A 19,558-nucleotide genomic window follows, 5' to 3' on the forward strand; every position below is an offset into this window, starting at 1 on the left:
AGCCAAGTTGTGGAATCAGCCTAGATGCCAATCTGCAGATGAATTGATAAGGAAAATGTGGTACATATAAATACACATGGAATGGGATGTTACTCAGCCATAAAGAACAAAATCATGCCATGTCATAAGCCAGATCCAGAAAGAAAAATATTGCATGTTTTCTCTGATATGTACGATCTAGATTTTTTTTTAAGGGCTCTGGAAGTAGAGGGTATCTATTTGGGAGGGGATAGAGGGAGGAAGACAGGGAACAAGAGAAAACAGTGATGGTGATTAAAAATACATTGCATATCTGTATGAAAATGCATGGTAAAGTTCATTAGCTTTTACAGAAAGTATATACTAATTGATTATAGAAGAAAGGAAGGAAGAAAAGAAAGAGAAACCACAGCCTGAATCAGACTCAGCCCAATTGTGTCTGTAATCACTGGAAACTTTGAACACGTATCAGCACAATGACCTTGCCTAAGTCTGCTAAGTCAGACTTTTAGGGGGATGGAGCCCTTACTTGAGTTCTTAAAAATACTTTCTTCAGGTGACGGAAACGGGAAGCCAAGGTTGAGAGTCAGTGGCTTTCAAACTTGAGGACGCATCAGAATTTTCTGGAAAGCTTGCTGCATTGGAGCTACTGAGGTGTCACCTCCAGTTTCTGAGTGCATAGTCTGGGTCTGGACCTTGTGAATGTCCATTTTTCCAGATGCTGCTGACACTGCTGCTCCAGGGAGCTCTTTGGAGGGGGCACATTGCCTAATGTTTTCACTGATACCTTAGCTGGGGAGAGGCTGAGAGGATCAAGCCCTGGACAGGACATAACCCTCTGAGGTTAACTGAGCCAAGTTCAGCTGTGACCAGGGATATACAAATGTCATTTACATAGCTGAAGAAGTAAAATATTTACACAATTTTATGACTTAAAAAGTTAATGAGGCTTACTGCCGCTTTCATAAGCCTTTGTGATTTTAACTGCATTCTTAATACCTACTCTTATATCCAAAGATAAGTGTAGCTCTCACTCCTCATCAGAGGTCTCTTTTCTGCAGCAGATGGACACGGTCACAGAAATGTACAACTGGTCAAAAGGCAAAGAACAACTGAGCATAGTGCACCCAACCCTAACTGATGCATCTACAACCAACCCTTACATCTAAGGCTCAGGGAACATTATGGAAGAAGGGGCAGAAAGATCGGAAGAGCCAGAGGGCCAGGATATTTTCCATGAGAAAATTGTCTTCTGTGTGTGACAGGGAAACCACACCTGTGAAATTACAAGGGTATAGTCACCTAAATAAGATTTGTACAATGACACCAGTTGACACTTCAACACTAATGGGGGGAAAAAATCTCACAAGGTTCTAGCCCTTGATGAAGAGTTACAGGGAGTTAATTATTACAGACAATTATTTTTAGGCAATTAAGAGCCCCTAGATAGGTTATCTGATCCCAAGTGGTCAGCTCTAAACATATACACATATGAACAAAAACTAAATGGACTCAGCAGACTATACATTAAATAAAGAGATTATTGTGCTGGCTAGTTTTATGTCAACATGACACAAGCTAGATTGATGTGAAAGGAGGTTATGTCAATTGAGAAGATGCCTCTATATTAGATGCAGCTGTAAGGCATTTTCTTAACTAGTGATTGATGGGGGAGAGACTGGTTCATTGTGGGCGGTGCCATCCCTGGTCTAATGGTCCTAGGTTTTTATAAGAAAGCAGGCTGAGCAAGTTATGGAGAACAAGCCAGTAAGCAGCACTCCTCCATGGCCTCTCCATCAGCTCCTGCCTCCAGGTCCTGCCCTGTTTGAGTTCCTGTCCTGACTCCCTTTGATGATGAACAGTGATGTGGAAGTGTGAGCCAAATAAACTCTTTTTCTCTCCAGGTTGCTTTGGTCACGGTGTTTTATCACAGCAAGAATAAACCTAACTAAGACAATTATATTTAAAGACTAGGACATGAACATAAAAAGGAGTGGGGAGGGGATATGAAAGGAGTTGGAGGGGGTAGAAGATGAGTTGAAGTAATATAAATGCAGTATATAAGCATGAAATGCTCAAAAAATTTAATTTAATAAATTAATGTCTAGAATCTATAGACTCTAGAGGACATAGCTCCATGGTAGAAGGCTTGCGTAAGTCCCTGGATTCAATCCCCAGTACCACATAAACACATTTTTTTTTAAAGGCTTAAAGCTTGCTTTTTCTCTAGACGGTAGTTATTTGAGACTTGATTAAGAAGACATAATTTGTAGACATGTCTCGGCTTTTCTCCTTCAAAGATTTCCCAACTCGTGCACACACAGAACATGAATGCTCTGAGGGGAAAGCAAGGTTTGAGTTATCACTTCAGATCCATCTTCAGAAATCAGGTCTTTAGAATGATCACAGACACAGGGCACTCAATAATACACTCATTGCGCAAACAACTTCTGAAAATAGTCCGAGGCAATTTAACTTTTATTCCCTCTCTAGAGCTGTCACCATTTATTAATCTTAATTTCCCTCAACATTGCATATGTGATGAAAGACAGTTTTTTTCCTCTTCTGTTTCCATAATATTAATATTTAAGTGACAGAGTGTGATACTCAAAACAGCTGTGGAGGAGTGGCATGATACTCAAGAAAGGCAATTCTAAATGCTAAATGCTGTAGCAAGGCTTCTTGCTTAAAAAAAAAAAAAAAAAAAAGCCTGAAATAAAGACATGAAGGCACACGGGCGCTCCTGGCAGTATGGGGTGGAAAGATGACGATGGCTAGCCCAGTGGTGACTTCCGTAAGAGGAATGACACTATTTGGAGACTTCCTCTATAGTACCAAAGCATTCCTGGGATGGAGGCCCAAGGGCCCAAGGATGTGTACGTAGGTCGAGATGCTGGCAGAAGCATCCACCGTGTTGAACACTCACTGCTCACAAAAGAATCCAAAGCATGCTCTCTGCTGGTTTGTGGCTCCAGGGGAGAATTCACTTTGACTACTCTAGGTGTCCAGGCATTGGTGTCTGGGCTAGGCTCTGGTATACAGTAGTCAGGGTACCAAGATGGCAGAGGCACAACCCCAGCCTTGGAGAAGCCGGTGGAGAAGAGAAGGTTAGACAAAAGGCCAAGTCTTGTGGGATACCTTCCAGGGAGAGCTGCAAACAAAGTGCTAGGACACACCATGTGGAGAGAGACTAGGAAGCCATGAGGAAGAGCTTTTAAAAGCAGGATTTTATTTTATTTTACTTTATGTGTGTGTTTGCTTTGTCTGCATGTATGGCTGTGTACTGTTTATGTGCCTAGTGCCTGAAGAGGCCAGGAGAGGGCGCTGGGTTCCCTGGGACTGGAGGTCTCAGCTGGGAATTGAACTCCAGTCGGCTGAATGATCAGCCAGTGCTCCTAGCTACTGAGCCGTCTCTCTAGTCCCCTGAAGCAGGACTTTTAACAAACGAAGATCAGAAATCTGAGTGACAGGATGACTCTGATATACTAACTAGTTTCTAAAGCTTTTATCCTGCCCTTTCTTTGTGTCATGTCCCTGCTGGCCTCTGGGGCTACACTTAGGAGCATAGTCAAGCCTCCTCTCGGTCTCAAGGAGAGGAAGAAAACAGGGACGGCTAAACACAACACAGGGACAACCTTCCTGGAGGAGGCAGTGTGGAGGATGATCGATGAAGCTGAGCAGACCTGTCTAGGCAGGAATGAAGGCAGTGGAACAGGCAAGTGCCGTGGGAGAGGTGTGACAGACAGCACATACAAAAGCGTTCCAAAGAGGAATATGAGCCTCGTAGGGCCCAAGATGGCCAGAGGATGGAGTCAGGTTAGGGAGAAGAGGAGACAAAGCTGAGGTGCTATGGGAACCGTGTCAGAAGGGACCTGACTGAAGATGTTTGTGAAACAGACTCAGGATTTTTTTTCCCTCCATCTTGGAGAACCACCAGAGGGTTTTACCGTAAGTCCAGCATGACAGATTTGAGGTTTAGAGAGTCTGTTCTGGCTGGGTATGGTAGGGAATGTGGAAGGCAGACCCGGATGCAGTTGATCACATAGGAACACATGAAAGATCACAAGATAATAAGAATGGCTGGGAAGGAGGTTGACTATGAAACAAACCAGAATCAATACACTCAGCAGAGAGGGCATTTGGTAGGAGAGACAGGCTTAAAGAGATTCTTGTTTCTCCACTTGGTTCTATTATATGCATGGTGGTGTATGCCCAGTTATGAGATGAAGGAGGGGACGGCGTGGGGTGAGAGATGAGAAGAGGTGATGAGTAGACGTGTGGGATTTTTAGCTGTTTGATGAATGGTGAGATCAGTAGATCCAGGTGGCAGGAAATACGTTGTCAGGATAAGTTCTGAGAGTGTTGGAGTAAGTCGCAGAACTGAAGAGGCTACCGAGGATATGTGCTAGAGCAGGAAGACACTGGAAAAACGATACACACTCTCTATTAGTCCGTCTCCTTAACACTATACTGATGGCTCTGGACAGCTCAATAAGGCGAGAAAGGATATCAGAAACATAAGAGTGGGAATGGAGGTAATAAAAACAGTCGCTGTTTGCAGTTAGTGATAATTTACGCTGAAAATTCAAATTATCTACAAATTATTACAAGTAATAAGAGACTCTAATAAGGTGGCTTGGTATAAGAACAATGCCACTTACTTGGATTTCTCCGTATAACTATAAAGCAAACTAAGGAGAAAACAAGTGTATAAAATCCTGCTGATCGAATACAATGCATCTGGAGCAATCTAGTGAGAGATCTCTTTAGAGAAAATTTGGAAGACCTTATTAAGAGGTAGCTGTGGAAGGAAGAATCACTGCCTGAGGCTGGGGCCCCTGGTGGGTTTTTTTGTGACGGTGGATGGCCTCACACCCATGGACATATGGACAGCACTAGGGAGACTTGGTGGGTTATAAAAAACAAAAAGAAGTCGTGGGGGAGCTGTTGGGAAGATATGAGAAATTTGGAAGGGAGAAATATAGGGTTTATATGTTCATATTTCATTACATATGTATTTCATTATATATATGAACTTGTCAAAGAATTTTGAAAAAAATCTTAGAAATCCCCCGGAATTTGATTTCACCTATAGACACAAGATGCTTGAAAACTGACACTTTACAGTATGGTTTCAGACTTTACAGGAAGAGGCAAAGAACCAAGTAGTTAGACTATTTCTGAAAAATAGGAGCAAAAGGCAAGGCATTATGGGCCGGTGCATGGATAGACAGGAAGACAAAGGGAATAGAGAGCAACATGACGCATAGGTCAGTATGGAAAAAGGCCACCAGAAAGTGGTTATCCGCTATCTACAATAGAAGTGAAGTTGCTTGCTTCCCCCCGTATCCACTCGAAATCAATTGAGCATCTAGTGACAGTAAGAACACTGAAAGCAAGTTTTAAACGTAAAGATTTCATGATATACAGAACTCTGAGGGATTAACATTAAAATACGTAAATAATTCTTTCAAGTTAAGAACATGGGCGCATAACCCAGTAGAAAATTGGAAAGAACACACAGGCAACACTTGCCTGTCATATGTATGGCCAATGTGTGTGTACAGGGATGTCCAAGTAGCATTAGTGACCAGGAAAAGGAAAATCAGAACTGTAATGAGAGGTCATTTTATACATTTATTTAGGTAAAAACGCAAGTGCCCGACACTGCTAATTAGGAATACAATAACCTTGGGAAAGTGTGACATCATCTTCTGATGTTGGGGATGTGACTGTGTTTGGAAACAGATGATTCATGTCATCTCCAGCCTGCAATTTATCTCCTAGAGATCCTCAGAGAAAGTTTGGTCATGTGCAGTAGGAATGCATATCACAGCAGCATTGCTTACAATAGCAAAATCCTGGAAGCAACTTGCAGTGCCTAAGCCTGGGACACAGAGGAACAGCAGTAGCATAGTCACTGTACAGATGATCACAGAAGCCCAAGCAAGCGAGCCAGAGCAAGTTCCAACAATGTGGATAAATGATAGCACATTTATAATAAAGCATGTCTCTAAATGTTACTTAAGTCTCTGTGCTAAAATTAAGTTAAAATGCTAATGAAGAATATGTGTATACATATTAATGTTTAGTGTGTGAAACCATGTGCAAAGCAAAGTAAAGCAAAGCAAAGGAATTGACCGAAGATTCAAAAGGATGCTTATCCAACGGGGAAAGGAGGCAGGATGGTGGAGTGGGATGGAGGGAAGCATATGGCTGGGTGGAGATCCTTTTAGTGTTTGGATGATGCCTTCATGAATTCCTAATTACTTATTAAAAATAACTAAGTGAAAGCAGCCAGGCACTGACCAATGACAAGAGTGTCATCAATCAAGGCCTGTGATGAAACTAGTTCCGTGCATCTGAGGTCCGATTGCAGAGAAACAGTTTTTTTGAGTTAATGGATAAATAAACAGAAAGTCACCAGAGACAACAATGAGGGAGAGACTGGATGCAAGCAGCATGGCATCACACTGCAGCTACACACCACGATGTGCATCACACTGCAGCTACACAACAGGATGTGCATCACACTGTAGCTACACAACATGATGCACATTACACTGCAGCTACACAACACGATGCGCTTAACACTGCAGCTACACACCACGATGTGCATCTCACTGCAGCTACACAACAGGATGTACATCACACTGCAACTACACAAGATGTGCATCACACTGCAGCTACACAACAGGATGTGCATCACACTGCAGCTACACAACATGATGCACTTCACACTGCAGCTACACAATACGATGTGCATCACTCTGCAGCTACACAACATGATGCGCTTCACACTGCAGCTACACAATACGATGTGCTTCACACTGCAGCTACACAATACGATGTGCTTCACACTGCAGCTACACAACAGGATGCACTTCACACTGCAGCTACACACATGATGCGCTTCACACTGCAGCTACACAACACGATGCGCTTCACACTGCAGCTACACACCACGATGCGCTTCACACTGCAGCTACACAACAGGATGTGCATCACACTGCAGCTACACAACAGGATGTGCATCACACTGCAGCTACACAACACGATGCGCTTCACACTGCAGCTGCACAACACGATGTGCATCACACTGCAGCTACACAACACAATGCGCTTCACATTGCAGCTACACACCACGATGCGCTTCACACTGCAGCTACACACCACGATGCGCTTCACACTGCAGCTACACAACACAATGCGCTTCACACTGCAGCTACACACCACGATGCGCTTCACACTGCAGCTACACAACACGATGCGCTTCACAGTGCAGCTGCACAACACGATGTGCATCACACTGCAGCTACACAACACGATGCGCTTCACACTGCAGCTACACACCACGATACGCTTCACACTGCAGCTACACACCACGATGCGCTTCACACTGCAGCTACACACCACGATGCGCTTCACACTGCAGCTACACAACACGATGCGCTTCACACTGCAGCTACACAACACGATGCGCTTCACACTGCAGCTACACAACACGATGCGCTTCACACTGCAGCTACACAACACGATGCGCTTCACACTGCAGCTACACAACACGATGTGCTTCACAGTGCAGCTACACAACACGATGCGCTTCACACTGCAGCTACACAACACGATGCGCTTCACACTGCAGCTACACAACACGATGCGCTTCACACTGCAGCTACACAACACGATGCGCTTCACACTGCAGCTACACACATGATGCGCTTCACACTGCAGCTACACAACACGATGCGCTTCACACTGCAGCTACACAACACGATGCGCTTCACATTGCAGCTACACAACATGATGCGCTTCACATTGCAGCTACACACCACGATGTGCATCACACTGCAGCTACACACCATGATGTGCATCACACTGCAGCTACACAACAGGATGTGCATCACACTACAGCTACACAACAGGATGTGCATCACACTGCAGCTACACACCATGATGTGCTTCACACTGCAGCTACACAACAGGATGTGCTTCACACTGCAGCTACACAACACGGTGTGCTTCACACTGCAGCTACACAACACGATGCGCTTCACAGTGCAGCTACACAACACGATGAGCATCACACTGCAGCTACACAACGCGATGTGCTTGCCTTGAGCTCTCTTCAGAGGATCACAACTGAACCCAAGAAATAAAGAAAAAAATTAGGGACTTCCTAAAATTCAATGAAAATGAAGGTACAACATACCCAAACTTATGGGACACAATGAAAACAGTACCAAGAGGAACGTCCATAGCACTAAGGGCCTTCATAAAGAGATTGGAAACATCTCACACAAGCAGCTTAACCCAAGAAGAGTAGATCGCTGGAAATAATAAAACTCAGTGCTGAACAACCAACCAACCAACCTAAGTGATTAGGGAAGGTTATTCCTTACTTAAAATTGTTCCGGGACCATTCCTTAAAAAGAGGGTATAGCCTTCCAGGCCATCAGAGCTTTATGGGTGCAGGTCTTTTATACTTTCCTATTGTATTTTTGCCACAAAGCTTAAATGGGCTGCTATTTGATGAGTTTTAATTGAATTATATGCCATAAGTCACATGGACTAAAAGAGACACATCTAAGACACAACCTTGTTACTTAAAAATTTGACGGCTCCTGGTGGGGGTGCAGTGGGGAAGGACTCAGCTTTCCTTAGGGGACTGGCCACTGGGACTTTGACCATGCTCCAGTGAATGTACAGGCAGCACAAACTGGAGTTTTGTTTTTTGTTTTTCTTCTTCTTTTATGGAAGGGTGTGGTCACAAGGGCGATGGCGGGGGCAGATCTTGGAGGACTAGGAAGTGAGTGTGATCGTGGTGCATTATGTGAAATTCCTAAATTACAACAAAAATATTATGGTGGAAACCCCCAAAATTATTTAAAATAGCTAAAGCATTTAAAGAATGAGCAAACTCCCCAGTTTCAAACCTGCTATTTGAGAGTATTTAAAATTCTATACAAATCATTTATTCCCCCTCTTCTCATTGCTACCAACTAAAATTTAATCCCACTCAAATCCTGCTTCAGCGTTTTACTGGACACTTCTTTCCTCGCTCAGCTTAATCTTGTAAGGTCGCAGTTGGACTGCTTAGCTTGAGCCACCCACTGTGGCCTGCCCGTTTTATGTGACCAGCAGAGCCCCTGGTAATGGGATTTTCTCTGCTCACAGAAGAACAGGCTAACTGTGTTTGACTGCTGACCCAACTTTATGAGAACAATTCAGAAACAACATTCTTGTTATACAGCAAACTTGCCCTTTTACCTGCCCTAAACTTGTTCAAGAGAATAAGGGGTGAGACATGAAAACTCTCCCAAAGAAATTGGCTTTGAATGTCCATGCGCGTCACCCCCTCACGGCTTCATTTCAAGTAGGAACGTGGACTTTATGACTATAATGTAAGCTAATGAACCCCACTTCTCCAATCTGAGCTGTGTGTGTGTGTGTGTGTGTGTGTGGCGAGGGGGGGGGGAGCAGAAAGAGTCTTCTGGCTGTGGGTAGGGTCTCCTGGCACTTTTTACAGGCAAGCCAGTCAAGCCACAGCTGGAGGTTTCATCCTCACCAGAAATGCACGTGGACGTGGTAGGCTTGTGGGAGAATAATTTCCTTTACTTTCCCCATTTAATGCCTCCCCTTCTTTAGTGAATACACCCCCCCCCCGAGGTTCCTCTGCAAAAACAAAGGCTTCCTACAACTTGTTGCTCAGTCACCCTGACCTCATTGTTACAAATGTCTGTAATGAAATCCCTTTTAAACCTCACAGACTTCATCTCAAATGTTCTCTCATAGCAGACACAATTTCCTTCAGATTGTGACGATAGAGACTTACCTCGCAAAGTAGGCAAAATGCTCTTCCAGATCATGAGCCCCTTTGAGGGGCTGCTTGTCTTTTCACACCAAGCCCCGGACTCAAGGAACAATGAGTTTTGGATAAAGGAGGATGTCTAGTGACTTTGGTTATTGTGACAATTCCATGGCTTGATAGCCAAATCATAGCCTGTCTAACTTTTCTATCTCCCTGAGATTTTTACAGGGAAGCTAACTACATAGTGAATAGCAGCTACACTGGAATCCAGCGTCTGACCCAGGCAGGTGGCTAGTAATGGTGATTTAGGACTGATAAAAACTGTTTGGGAGAATGGCTTAAGTTGGAGGATAAAGTGAATCTCACATCCCCAGCACCCCTAACCCAGGTGTTCAGGCATGGCTATGTGGAGGTGAAAAAGAACAGATAAAGATGGCCCATTCCCAGAGATGCCCTGCTAACATTTCCCAGGCAATCCTGAAAGGAGCAGAGAGTGCCTAATATGAGCGGGTGGCTCATCTCTAGGTCCTGGGTCTGAGGCAGGAAGGGAAGGGCTCTTGACTCGTAAAGCAAAACCAAGGACATCTTGCCTGCTAGTGCAATGTGTTCCCACTGAGAGTCCTCATCAGTCAAAAGAGGGTGTTTTCTTCTTCTAGGAGAGATGAGGACCAGGAAAAAAAGATGGTGGAGCCTCCTTGCCCACAGTGGGCAGTACGGTGTGTGTTAAAAGAATAAGTGGAATCAGGTGGCGTTGCCGGGGAGTTGTTATTGTCATAAACTGCTGTTGGCATGCTTGCAACTGTCCATAACTGCAGTCCGAGAGGATGTGATGACTTCTTCCAGTGCTCTTGGGCACCAAGAATGCAATTGGTAGACTGACATACATGTAGACAGAGCAGTCATACATTTAAACTAAAACAATCAATTAAAAAAAAAAAGGAAAGAGAAATGTAGTCCCAAGTTCTTGTGAGATACCAAATTAAGCCAGGGCAGTTTGTGGTGTTTGATTTCCGTATTTTAAAAAACCAATAGACACAGGAGGCAAATCAGAAAAAAAATTACTAAAAAATTGGGAAGTATTTGGGAGCTGAAGTGTTATTCAAAGGAGAGAGTCACTGTGTATGTTTATTTGTGTGTACGTGTGGAAGTGCATATGTGTAAGTGGTCATGCATGTGTGTATGTAGAGGACAAAAGACAACCCTGAGTGGTAGTTCTAAGAAGGCTAGGCTGGCAGGCCAGTGAACCTCAGAATCCACCTCCCAATATGGCACCACGCAGGATTTCTGACATGACTTAGAGAGATTGAGCTCAAGTTCTTGCGGTTGCAAAGTAAACGCTTTGCTGACTGATCAATCTCTATAGCCCAGCTGAGAGTCTTTATCACAGCTAAGACACAGTAAAGTTCAGTTGGGTGTTTTAGTTGGCTTTAACAAAACTCCAGAGGCTAGGTACTTTATAAAGAAAAGAGGTTTGTTTAGTTCATTGGCTTGTGGGGTCTGACACCCACATCTAGTCGGGTCTGATGAGGGTTCTGTGCATGACAGTGGCAGAATTATGTGTAAAGAGCGGAGTGGCACTTATGGGAGAAGGGTTCAGGTGAGCTATCAGACTTCTTGAAAATAACCCAATTATTTTATTTTATTAATTTATTCATATTACATCTCGATTGTTAGCCTTTTCCCTGTTTCCTCCCATTCTTCCCTCCCTCCCTCCCATTTCTCCCCTTCTTCCCTCCCCTATGTCTGTGACTGAGGGAGACCTCCTCCCCCTATATATGCTCTCAGAATATCAAGTCTCTTCTTGGTAACTAGCTATCCTTCCTCTGAGTGCGACCAGGTCTCCCCATCCGGGGGACATGGTCAGAAAAGGAGCACCAGAGTTCGTGTGAGAGTCAGATCTCACTCTCCACTCAACGGTGGAGAATATCATGTTCGTCGGCTAGGTCTTGGTAGGGGTTCAAAGCTTACTGCCTATATTCTCCTTGGCTGGTGCCTTAGTTTGAGGAGGATCCCAGGATCCAGATCTGCCTGTCATAAAGTTCTTCTTGTAGGTTTCCAGGACCCTGTGGCTCCTACTATTTCCTCTTTCTTCCATGCTACTCTTGCCTAAAGTCTCAATAGGATGTCCTCTCCTCTGACCCACTTTCTTGGTAGGTAAAGATTTTCATGGCACGTATCCCTTGGACTAGTGTTTTGATATAAGTGAGTATATACCATTTGTCTCTTTTTGCTTCTGGGTGAACTCACTCATTATGATAATTTCTAGATCAATCCATTTGTCCACAAATTTTGGGAATTCCTCATTTTTAATAGCTGAGTAGTATTCTATTGTGTAAATATATCACAGTTTCTTAGTCCATTCTTCTACTGAGGGACACTTAGGCTGTTTCCATGTTCTGGCTATTATGTATAGAGCAGCTATGAACATGGTTGAGCATATGTCCCTGTTATGTGGTAGGGCATTTTCTGGGTATATTCCAAGGAATGGGATGACTGGGTCTTGAGGAAGCCCTATTCCCATTTTTCTGAGAAAGCGCCAGATAGCTTTCCAAAGTGGTTGTACTAGTTTGCATTCCCACCAGCAATGAAGGAGTGTTCCTCTCTCTCCACATCCTCACCAATATGTGGTGTCATTTGAGTTTTTGATCTTAGCCATTCTGATGGGTGTAAGATGGAATCTCAGTGTCGTTTTGATTTGCATTTCTCTGATGACTAACGAGGACGAGCATTTCTTTAAGTGTTTCTCGGCCATTTGATATTCCTCTGTTGAGAATTCTCTGTTAAGTTCCAAGCCCCATTTCGCAATTGGGTTGTTTAGTTTTGTGGTGTTTAATTTCTTGAGTTCTTTATATATTTTGGATAGTAAACCTTTGTCAGATGAAGGGTTGGTGAGGATCTTTTCCCATTCTGTAGGCTGTCGCTTTGTTCTCTTGACAGTGTCTCCTGCCTTACAGAAGCTTCTCAGCCTCATGAGGTCCCATTTATTAATTGTCGACATTAAGGCCTGGGCTGTTGGTGTACTGTTCAGGAAGTTGTTTCCTGTGCCTATGTGTCCCAGGCTCTTCTCCACTTTTTCCTCTAACTGAATTAATGTCTCTGGTTTTACATTGAGGTCTTTAATCCACTTGGACTTGAGTTTTGTGCAGGGTGACAAATAAGGGTCTAATTGCATTTTTCTACATGTAGACATCCAGTTAGACCAGCACCATTTGTTGAAGATGCTATCCTTTTTCCATTTAATAGATTTGGCTTCTTTGTCAAAAATCAAGTGAGCAAATGTGTGTGGATTCATCTCTGGGTCTTCGATTCGATTCCATTGATCCACCAGTCTATTGCTTTGCCAGTACCATGCTGTTTTAATTACTGTTGCTCTGTAGTACAGCTTGAGATCAGGTATGGAGATTCCTCCAGAGGATCTTTTGTTGTATAGGATTGTTTTTGCTATTCTGATAACCCAATTCTTTAAGACCACCACTAATCCCACCTGAGAGTGGTGACCTTTGACCTAATTACCTTCTTTAGGCTTGTTCTCTTAAAGGTTCTACAATCTTAGCACTCCACACTCTACACCCAACTCCAGCATATAATTCTCTAGGGGACAAACCATATCCATACCCCAGCAGTCTTTTTTTTTTATTATTAATTTATTCTTGTTACATCTCAATGTTTATCCCATCCCTTGTATCCTCCCATTCCTCCCCCCCTATTTTCCCATTATTCCCCTCCCCTATGACTGTTCCTGAGGGGGATTACCTCCCCCTGAATATGCTCATAGGGTATCAAGTCTCTTCTTGGCTACCTGCTGTCCTTCCTCTGAGTGCCCCCAGGTCTCCCCCTCCAGGGGACATGGTCAAATGTGAGGCACCATAATACGTGAGAAAGTCATATCACACTCTCCACTCAACTGTGGAGAATATTCTGACCACTGGCTAGATCTGGGAAGGGGTTTAAAGTTTACCTCCTGTATTGTCCTTGGCTGGTGCCTTAGTTTGAGCGGGACCCCTGGGCCCAAATCTGCCTATCATATTGTTCCACTTGTAGATTTCTAGGACCCTCTGGATCCTTTTATTTTGCTATTCTCCCATGCGTCTCTCATTTAGAGTCCCAATAGGATGCCTTCCCCTCTGTCCCAGTTTCCTGGTAAGTGAAGGCTTTCGTGGGACATGCCCCTTGGGCTAGTATGCAGATATAAGTGAGTATATACCATTTGATTCTTTCTGCTTCTGGGTTAACTCACTCATTATGATCATTTCTAGCTCAATCCATTTATCCACAAATTGCGGGAATTCCTTGTTTTTAATAGCTGAGTAGTATTCCATAGTGTATATGTACCACAGTTTCTTTATCCATTCTTCTACTGAGGGACACTTAGGCTGTTTCCATGTTCTGGCTATTATGAATAAGGCTGCTATGAACATAGTTGAGCAAAGTTTCTTGTTGTGTGCTAGAGCATCTTCTGGGTATATTCCAAGGAGTGGAATAGCTGGGTCTTGAGGAAGCCCTATTCCCATTTTTTTGAGATAGCACCAGATAGATTTCCAAAGTGGCTGTACTAATTTGCATTCCCACCAGCAATGAAGGAGTGTTCCTCTCTCCCCACATCCTCGCCAGCATGTGGTGTCGCTTGAGTTTTTGATCTTAGCCATTCTGATGGGTGTAAGATGGAATCTCAGAGTTGTTTTGATTTGCATTTCCCTGATGACTAAGGAGGTTGAGTATTTCTTTAAGTGTTTCTCAGCCATTTGATACTCCTCTGTTGAGAATTCTCTGTTTAGTTCCAAGCCCCATTTCTCAATTGGGTTATTCGGTTTGGTGGTGTTTAATTTCTTGAGTTCTTTATATATTTTGGATATTAGACCTTTGTCAGATGTAGGGTTGGTGAAGATTTTTTCCCAGTCTGTAGGCTGTCGCTTTGTTCTCTTGACAGTGTCTCCTGCCTTACAGAAGCTTCTCAGCCTCATGAGGTCCCATTTATTAATGGTTAACATTAAGGCCTGGGCCGTTGGTGTTCTGTTCAGGAAGTTGTCTCCTGTGCCAATATGTTCCAGGCTCTTTCCCACTTTTTCCTCTAAATGGCTTAGTGTCTCTGGTTTTATGTTGAGGTCTTTAATCCACTTGGATTTGAGTTTTGTGCAAGGTGACAAATATTACCCCAGCAGTCTTAGAACTGCATTAAAATTTAGGATTGGAAAGACGACAGAAAGTCAGGATGCTTGTGTGCACAACCCTGCTCAGTGCACTGTGTCTTTGAAAGGATAAGGAATATTTTCTGAATGAACGACCAAACCATAGCATTGTCAGTTGTGAGGGTCTCACAGTCGGAACACCTCGCTTTGCATCTTGAATAGTGAAAAATGATGGCCATTGATTGGCTGAGCACTCTCATCTTTTTCATTCCTTAGCTCTATACACCACCCAGTTTGATTATTTATACTAAAACACTTCTTAGCTGTGTCTGGAGGCCACAGGTAACCTCATCCATGCAACGCCGACACGTGCTCACCCCCCTAACCCCCACCCTCTGGATTTTCCCTAGAAACATTTAGGCTCCGTTTTTGTTGGTAAATTGTTGTCATTATTTCTTTTGATCACATTGCTCTCTCTTTGAATCACCGAGGTTGTGTTACACCGCTGTGAGTGATCCACGTGCTGTGGACCAAGAAAGGAGAACAGACTTCCAAGCACTCATCAAGCGGGCTCCCTGAATGATGTCCCATGCTTTAACTGGAATTTGTGTAGTATTCTAGTGGAAAAAAGAAAAAAGGATGGGGGTAGAGGGGACGGTTCCTTTGGTTTTCAGGCTGTTAACTGTAATTAGCCTGGTTTCTGAGATGTAATTATCTTGCAATCTCAAAGCAAACACCCCGGAGGAAATTGCTCTGTTAAAGGCAGCATGGCATTAAAAATAAATTATTACCCTAGTGCCTGCTATTGCGGCTTATGCTTTGCCATTTGTCAGGGTTTTCCGTTAGTGAGCCCTCGTGTAGGGCTGCAGTTGTGCGGCCGTGTTGCCACTCCACGGTGGGCATGGGGGGCTGGGCTGGTTTGCAGCCGTGCTGTGAGGTCATACAGCTGTGGTAGTCGAGGTAAGGCTGTGCCGTCCACGTTCTCTTCACCAATCCCTGCCACTAGTGTGGCTCGTGTGGTGAAGAGAAGACTGTGGGAACGATTTAAAATATTTTTTTTTTATGTTTATTTACCTACAGTAAGTGTGTTTTGTGTGTCGGCAGAGGTCAGAGGACAATTTACAGCGGTTGGTCCTCTCCTTCCGTCGTATGGGCTCTAGGCTCAGACTCATGTCATCAAGCTTGGTAGCAGGTGTCCTTAAGCACCATGGACCCTCTCTGTCGCTGGATGGTCACAAATAGCTAGAATCAGCCATCATAATTCAAAGCTTCAGCAATGCAAATGACCCACAAAGGAAAGTTCAAATTGCCTGGAAGCGACTAGAAGGAAACAAGAGAAATCCTAACGATTTTAGGGGCAGACGCAGAGGGATTAGGGGCTGTTGTTGCTGGGAGTCGTGGTGGCTAGAAAGCTCGCGAGGTTTGGAATCAGAGGCACGTGGGCGAACGTGTGCTACTGTTCACGTACATTCCATAACAAATTCCTCTGGCATGCAAGTAGAGGCCCCTGCTCAACTTATGTTCCCACAGAGCTTCTCTACCTAGAGGGGTGACAAACGTTTCTAATTTCTCTACTGCATGGAAAACTTAAAAACTTTGGCTTATACAAAAGATTTTACGAAAGTGTGACACAAGCCACTATTTATGGTTGTTGTGACCTTGATTGAATTACCTCTTCTAGATTTCTCAAGTATAGAAAAGATGACAAGCATGAAAATAACAACAATAATAAAACAAAATAATAAAATTATTATTATTTTTTAAAAATACATTTTATTAATTTATTCATATTACATCTAAATTGTTATCCCATACCTTGTATCCTCCCATTCCTCCCTTCCTCCCTCTCTAATTATTATTATTATTATTATTATTATTATTATTATTATTATTATTACTATTATTATTATTCCTGGGGTTATTTCAGCACTCAGAACTGCATCTGGAAGCACGTGCTCAATCAGCAGCAGGAGTCTTGATGATAATGATGATTATGACCAGGACAATCGTCGTCCTCAAGTATTTACCTGTGGAGAACTGGGAGGGGCTTGAGAAATTGATTCCCCTCTCTTACGTGGCTGAGAGTTTGGTTGAAGGGCTAGGGCAGAGGCACAGAAAGCCAATTTTACCTTGCTTTTGTGTGGGGGTCTGTACAGTAAAAGTTCCATGGTCTCTAAGGTGATTTATTTTGGCTGTTAATTCCATGGTAAGACTGGCTTTTTATTTATATTGTTAATATATGAGGAAGGAAGAACACTTGAGGAAGATGGACAGAAAACATGGGAGCTGTCAATAATCCAAAGAATGCTTGGACTCGCTAGACAAAGTTTCCCATCTTTCAAGGAGCCAAGCTAATTTGTGTTAGAAGCAACGTGAGTAATGGAAATCCACAGCTTTTTAGTGCAAAAATCTAATTTTTATCTAACATCTTTACCTTTTTCTTGTTAAATTTCATCTGCACCTCTGATGTTTCGTTATATGAATTATGAAATGGAAGGCCAATTAAGTCTATGTGGGTTTATATCTTACCATCAGGAATATAAAGTTAAATCTGTTCCTGGTTATTAGCATAGATTATTAACAAAACATACCCCGCCCCCAAGTTTTATGATTTAACTTTTATTATTATTTTTTTTGCAATGTTGGGGATCAAATCCAGAGCCCCATACATAAACAAGGGCTCTACAGTGGCCCACATTCCCAGTCCTAGGTCAAGGTGTTAAATACTGGCATCTGCCCAAAGAATTCCCTGGGATGTGTTAATTCTGAGAGAAGCTTACCAGTCATGGACCTCACCAGTGCTCTCAGTTGAAGGTGAAGGGAGAGTGCAGTAAGAAACAAAACTAAAGCCATACTAGCATTTACCATAGTTTGAGAAGATTTTCTTGGTGTCCAGCCTAATACTTTCTTTCCCTCCTTCCCTCCCTCTCCACCCCCTCCTTCCCTCCCTCTCCACCCCTCCTTCCCTCCCTCTCCACCCCTCCTTCCCTCCCTCTCCACCCCCTCCTTCCCTCCCTCCCTCCCCACCCCTTCCTGTCCTCCCTTCCTCCTCCTTCCCTCCTTTGGTTGCCTGATAAGTGAGCCAGAGTCAAACTTGCCATCCATTGCTCAAGGAAGGTAGAGGAAATGGCTACAGGGATTTTCATTTGCAGAGATTAGTCCCCAAAGCCCTTTCTGATAGGCAAAGTAACCAAAACCAAAATAAAACTATCTGAAAGTGTGAAGCCAGCCAGAACCAACGCCACTCAGTGCCCAGCGACGCTTTTAGGAATCACGGGGTGGAAAGGTCTGTCTAGGAACTGAAACACAGATGCTGAAATGCATGTGGTGGGTGGACACTCCCTTTAGCTAACCCGGGAGGAGTTGCCAGGTTAGTTAGGCATGGGGCTTCTACTTCAGAATCACAAGGAGATGAGGCAGAGGTGCTGGGCATTCCTGCAACAGGGGATTGGAACCAAGATTCAGTTCCAGGCAAAGCTCTCACGGTGTGCACTCCAGGCGAAATGGTGCACGGAGAGCCACCTACCAGGGAAACAAAAACAAAGGAAAACCAACAGAATGTCCTGTGAGGATGCTGAGCTGGCTTGGCCTAGCAAAAAGTGGCTATGAGGATTCATAAGTATAATCTTGTTACACTTTTTCTCATGGTCCAGGAAATCCAGTCAAAGGCGACTCGTAAGGCAATGGGCGATGGATCCAGGTTGTATGGGATTCCTGCAGCCAAAGCTCTGCCAAATATGAGATCACAGTCCCCAAATTACAGCATACACAAGTAACCATTCAACCACAAGTCAGAGTCAGCAGAGCAATGGGAGAATTCCCCAAAGCATTGCATGTGTTCTCTAAATAAAGCATGAGTAAAGAAGGCTTAGGCAGCGTGACTAAACATAACCAATCACTATCAGTCAGTTTCGGGAAAAGAAACAACAGAGGTTAAGGCATAAAGTAACAGAAAATAAAAACTCTGAAAAATGTAAAGTAGCAGCCTGAAGATGGCCAACAGCAACAGAAAAGTGAACCAGGAGATTCTTAGAAGAGGGGAAAAAGGGGACCATGAAAGAGTAAGAGATGTGCAGAGGAGAAAGAGAAAGGCCTTGGGTTTGCAAGGTGGGTTTTTTGTTTTTGAGAGGATGTTCTATAAAGAATGCCGTAGGGGCTGGGGAGATGGCTCAGTGGATAAAGGAGTTCAGATCTCCCAACCCATGTAAAGGCCAGGTTGATGGTGCCTGTCTGCAATCCCAGCACTGGGGAGGCAGAGACAGGGGCTCCACAGGCAAACTGTCTAGCTACCCTAGTTGAGATTGGTGGGTTCTAGGTTCAGAGAGACTAGTATATAAAAAGGAAAGCAGTAAGCGAAGAGCCTTGGTGCTAACTTCAGTATGTAACATGCACACTTGTACAATGCACCCTCCCAGTGTCATGCACCCACATACATGTGAACATGCATGCAACAAACACACACACACACGCACACACACACACGCACACACACACACACCATAAACAAAGGATGAGGTAAAGAGATAACAGAAAATTGAGAATTTTCAAAATGTTAAACATAGAAATCCTCAGAGTCAGGAAATATAGTAAATTCGAATCATTTTTCATTTTCAAATAAAATGAATCTCATTTTTAGGTACGT

Source organism: Acomys russatus, chromosome 32 (genome assembly GCF_903995435.1).
Source record: "Acomys russatus chromosome 32, mAcoRus1.1, whole genome shotgun sequence".
Taxonomy (NCBI): Eukaryota; Metazoa; Chordata; class Mammalia; order Rodentia; family Muridae; genus Acomys; species Acomys russatus.